General features: G+C 34.4%; 1 protein-coding gene across 1 annotated transcript in view; it reads left to right on the top strand.

Moving 5' to 3' along the window:
• Positions 1–5,596: 5,596 nt before the first annotated feature.
• Positions 5,597–6,000, top strand: part of cos (kinesin-like protein costa) — a 171,491-nt gene continuing 171,087 nt past the window's right edge. The window contains exon 1 of the mRNA XM_089094032.1: positions 5,597–5,677. The gene's annotated coding sequence lies outside the window, so the exon portion shown is untranslated. The remainder of the gene's footprint in view (positions 5,678–6,000) is intronic.

Genomic DNA, 6,000 nt, shown 5'->3' with positions numbered 1-6,000 from the left:
GGACCTTGATGAGTGGCACCTTTCGAGGAAAATATAGTCTAGCAAACGATAGAGCATTGCCCTAACATTCTGATTCTTCAGGGTTTCATTTTTTTGAGGGGGGGGGGAACTGAATAGCCTTTTCCTATGTGTTATTTCTTTGTAACGGGTTACCTCCCCATTGTAGGTTGATGTTACTTCTGCAGGACGTCGACTCTTATTGACAAAAGAACCTCGCCTAAAAGTTTCAGCATAATACCATTAAGCTTTACAGACAATAAGGGTGAAGCGTGCCCTCCTTCCCAATAATAAAACCCAGATGTAAACATTGGGCAACTTTCTAATTTACAACCCTTGCCTCAGGGGTTGTATGGCCATGTCATCCCTGGAGGCATAATTGTAAGACCTTTCGACTATTGCGAACTAAATGGTTTTCTTCAATTTTTATGTGATGTCTTTTGGGATTTAGATGGGGTAGCATATAAAAAAAGGCGTAGGGGGTCTAATTACCGTCGAACAACTTTTGAATCTTGAAAAGGGTACTAGAACTTTCAATTTCCAATCGAATCCCTCTGAAGTTTCTACGACCATTTATTCCACACCTAGTGGCCTAGAGAAAAACAGAAATAAATCAGCAATACACTGAAACCACTTTACTCTTTGGGTAGACAGCAGTATTGCGCCACCTATGATTCTTAATAAGTGCCTCAGTGGTAAAGGACTTGGCTGCCACATTAATCCTATATGGATAACAGTTTAAGTTTTGCAGATTTCATTATTGTGTTAGCTACTTTTCCAACTACACGTAATGTGTTACTCGAAATTCATTAGAGCTATGCAGCAAATCATTTTATTCTGTAAATCTCTGCGAAGACTGAGTATATTTTCGCCAAAGACATTTTTTACCCAGCCAGTTAGAACGTGTGGTAATGACCTGCCCCTTGTACTGAAATTCAGTTACAGTAGCTTTATTTTGGTGATACTTATATTCGCTTTACTTTAAGATCGGTTTGTCTCAAAGGCAGTCTGCTGCTCTGTCAATTCAGGCACTGCTCAATCAACATTTATTTTTCATTCTTATTGTGCCAGTATTTTTGGATTACCTCTTATTTAGATTCATACATTTCATGATCTAAGTCATCTTAAAGTAGCGTATAATCGGAACTGTGGAAGGGGGTGGGGGGCAGCCGGATCAGCTGCCCTAAGCACCACAGGTGGGGGGAAACCATGGCTCGGGGGCTGCCCACTTTGATCAATTTTTTCACCTTGATTCGGCCTTTTTGCTTACATTTGAGTCGGGAGGGGGGGGGGCACCGTAATTAATATTTCACCTGTCACCACCAACCCTGAGAACGGCTGCATATAATGATTTCTTGATATAAAAAAAAAGTTGATATAAAAAAATATTTTTCGCTGCTTATTTTATTTAGAGTTTTTCCGAATTACGACACGATCCACTTTACTGAAATACAATATTTTTTTCTACAGGGCAAAACGTGCTTTGCGTTTAAAGTTTTTTAATAAGTCTATTTACCTTTCCCTGCATCTGCGAATCTTGTTAGGCTGAAATGTTTATTACTTCCATATCTTCTAACTATCTATTAATAAAAACAGAAAAGCTTTTTTTTGCCCTAGACCAAACTCATGAACTAAAATGTGTTGTTGTAAAATTTTGATTAAAAATGGAATAATGTAAGTTGTGAAAGTTATATTGGCAAAAATCTCCGATCGATAAGAAGGAAATTGTCTATCGATGTGGATTTGAGTTAATACCGATACATGCTGTAACAAGAAACTGGAAGACAGACTTTAAGTAGTTGGGTTTACTAGCTTAAAACTTAAGAGATAAAAAGGGCAATTTTCAAGATATTTAACTTCTGAAAATTCTTCTCCGAAAAAGTAGAACAAGAATGGTGTTCCCCCTCCCCTATACATCTAGATATAAAATCAATATAGTTAAGTGCAAAAAAAGACATTTTAAACAGTTATGGGATACCTTACCCTCCAGGACATTTCCTAGACGTTGCCTCAATCAGACACGAAAAAAAGAGATGGCCTTATTAATCAGACAAATATCATCTGTAGCGGTTGAAGCGATGATAATAAAATCATAATTAGCATTTTAAAAAAGAATTTACTAATTCATTGCTCGAAAATAGAAAATAGTTCTTAATCAGAAAAACACAATCTTTCTTAATGGAAGAATTGATGCTTATATTTCAACCACCTACCCCAAAAAAGATCGAAATCATTTCACAAAACTTTAAACTTTTAAAAACGGAATGTCACAAAAAAAGTTTTATTATAATTTTGAACTTCAGATACAAATTAATTAGCTTGAAAAAACAGAAGTATTTATGAAGTCACATGTTTTTAAGGGATTCATCTACTTCATTCATTGCTTCTTCGACCTTCTTCCATTGCTGGACTGACAATGAGATCCCTAAATAAAAGTAGTTAATTATATCTGGATTAAATAAGCACAAGGAGCCAAAAAGAAACAAACTGTATTTAAAATGACACCAATATGAATTACTCTAAGAAGTAAATTATTAAAAGGTATCTAAGAAGTATCTTCTTAAAAAAGAAGAAGGAAGGCCATTAAAAAGAAAAAACAAAACTAGAAAATATCCAACTAATTCAACAATTGAAGCTTAAAGAGCAGAAAGCTTCTGCAAGTAAGAAAACAAAAAGCCAAACAGCAGAGTGTGATTGGCATTCCCAGGGAATGTTGAATATATTATTAATTACTAAAAATATCGCCTGACAAGAAAAAACCCATTAGTAGCACAAGAAATAGGAACTTCCAACATTCATAGGAAACCATGCGCATAATCCAATATCAATAAACATGAAACTGCGTCACAAACTAGCACAAAATAAAATAATTTTAAGGTTCACCAAGATTTGTCAAGATGCGTTTTAACTGTCTTAAATATAATCTAAGATACGTCGAAGGTGCTGCTTCAGATATTGGTGTCGTACATAATCGGAAAAAGAAATGAAAGAAAAGAAATAAAAATGTTTGTCTTGTTTTAACAAGACAATCAGAAATTCGGCCAACATAACAGCCAACGTTTCTTTTAAAATCAAATTTCCGTTGGGATAAGAACTGTTGATAACAACCTAGATATAAATAGAAAGTTTGTTGTATTATATATAGCTAAAATAACAAAACTGAAACACTACTTAAGTACTTGACGAATGTTTCTCGCTTTGGTCAGTCATTACAAACTGTCGTGCTTGATTTTTGAGCATATAATTTACTTTCGTTTCTGAATTTCTCTAGATTATTTATGGTTTGTAGTCTCAACTGTAGATGCACTTTATCTTAACAGCACATATATGTCACATATAATATTGTACGTATTTGACTGCACATGTATAATTAAGATTTGCTTTACTGATAGTCAGTGACCCTCCAAGGAACCGGATTTACTTGATGAAATAGAGTGAATCTACAGGGGGCTCAGTACTGAAGACGGTCGCTATATATGTGACCGAAATATCTGGACTTGTGTACCTGTTTTTTCACTGTCTAAATAAATTGATTTATCCCCATTTGAAAGTTTATTTGTTCGTCTTAGAAGGGCAGTGTGGTCTAAGAAAACAACACCTAATTTAAAGGTGTTATATCGAAAACAGGGGGCTAATCCAGGTAGTGGTTCTAGTGACACATACCCCCTCCCCCTAGAAGGTCAAAAGTTAAACTAGATAAAAATGGATTTGATTTTATGATACGTTTCTGACTTATTAGTATTGTAGAGAAATCATCTCATGAAACAACTTTCACAACATTTTTAAAATTTTTGGGAATCAATATAGTCATGCGAAATTATACAAGATGGCGAATGAATCTGAACAGCACGAGCAAAAGGCATCAAAATAATGCCTGATCTTAATGATAAATGAAGCACATCAAGGTATGTAGTTAGAAGACATGCAATAACAAGCATCACAACGAGTCACAAATGAAAATGACAACACAACAAAATCTCCGGTTGGAAGAGAAGGAGCGACGAGAACCATAACGAATTCCAGGAACTTTTTCTTCAATTTCAATTTATTATTCGAATAAAAACATAACACAAACATCAAAAACAATAAAGATCCTAGAAGCGAACTTGTTAAGGACCCCCCCCCCAAGAAAAAAAAATTAAAGTGACACTGAAAAAAAAGACGGAAGAATAAGACATGGGTAATTAAAGCAAATCGGTTAAAAGTTGAAAGATTAAATTATATTATCAAGTTTTGCTACATTGTTGTACAGCATGCAGAAACTTTTGGCTAGGTCAACACTGGAGGGTATTTTGTTCCATTGAATAACAGATTTATAAATGGGAGATTGCTGGGCAGCACTAGAAACGCATTTAGGAACTATAAAGGCTCTATTGGATGAACGGAGACATTGGGCTTCCGAATTATTAATATTATAATAGGTTAGTAGTTGAGGAGGAAGATTATTGTGGAAAGCAGAGTAAGAAAGCGATAAGTTTAGTTTTTGTATGATTTATCTAGTAGAGCTATACCAAAATCTGAGTACAAATCACGGGTTGGATATGGCCGGGGAAGCCGAAAAACTGCTTTAATGGTACGGTTTTGGGCAAATTTGAGTTTTTTAGTGAAGGACCGGTTTGTATTTCCCCAAACCTATCCGCAATAAGAAAAGTAAGGAAAATAAAGGAATAATAGAGGGTAACTAGGATGTCAGGTGGAAGAAAATAATTCGCACGGTTAATCATAGCTACATGTCTCAAAATTATTGCTGTGATGTAAGAAATATGATTAGAGAATGACAAGCATGAGTCAATAAATACACCAAGAAACTTGGCAACCTCCACTTGTGGGAGGATGTCGGAGGAGTATTTGACACCAAGAGCAGGTTGGATTACGAATACATAAGGCACAAAATAAACAAAGGGTGGTTGATTTCCGTCAAATTGGTTTTCTCTTTAAAAAAGGCATCAAAGCTCAGAATTTGAAATAAAATGAGGTTTTTTTTCAACTTTCAATAGTTTAGATTTAAACTATTTTATATCTGACTTGAATACAAAACCTCCTTTTTATATTACGAGACTTATGAGAGACTACGAGCCTTGAAAGATACTCCTTTTTATGTCGATTGTTAGTGTTGCCAACGTGGTACAACCGTACTTTTTTGGTACAATTTATAGGTCCTGGTGCAATGCAATACATTTAGACTTTTCATTTTACAATCCATAATTTTTTCAAGGTTTCGATAAGTTTTCGCTGTAATCAGCTAGTGATTTTTTCTTAATGTTAAAAACTCCTTCAGTCAGCTTATAGGGATACAAGCAAAGGGAAAGGAATTTTCGTCAAATGCAAATGTGACGTAAAAAGGGAAACCCCGCAAGTTGTAAGCTGATCATTCAGAGACAAAAACAGTGCTCAAAATTGGTTTCTGAGAAAGAATGAAGATATGAGCAACTACAGAAAGAGTAATTTCTTTTCAGTTTTCTAATATTGTGTATGTGAAATTGAAATGGAAAATGTCGTAGATTACTATAATTGTACCAAACAAATTTTTGTTGAGCAGCTTTGGTATAATTTACCTGAAAGTATAGATAACGCTGTTAAACTGTACTACAATAGATGGCGGATTTCAATCAGTTGTTCAAATAGCCCATCTTAAATCATCTTAAATCTTTTTTGTGAATCCTTAGACTGTAATCCCAGTGTAAGATTATTCAATTTTTATTCTATTAATTTTTTCTTTGGAATTTTGGAAAATCTGATTTCCATACAAGTATGTTTAATATTTTGAAGAAAAGTAGGCTAAGGTAAACTAGGCCTAGCCTAATTGTTCCTGTATGGCTTCTAGGCTATTTCACTGGTACTATCTTATTAATGTTTCTTATTACAGTCAGTGATAAAGTATTATCAGTTACTGACTATTTTTAGTAAAATTCTAGTTTAGCTACTTTTTGTTATCTTGGAAAGGGGTTAGATTAGGAAAATGAAACTTTTTGGTAAATTTGCAGGTGGCACAATTTTATTTAG

Source organism: Artemia sp. Qi Xiang Cuo, chromosome 9 (assembly GCF_049724085.1).
Source record: "Artemia sp. Qi Xiang Cuo chromosome 9, ASM4972408v1, whole genome shotgun sequence".
Lineage (NCBI taxonomy): Eukaryota > Metazoa > Arthropoda > Branchiopoda > Anostraca > Artemiidae > Artemia > Artemia sp. Qi Xiang Cuo.
This window is presented reverse-complemented; position numbering and strand designations above follow the sequence as displayed.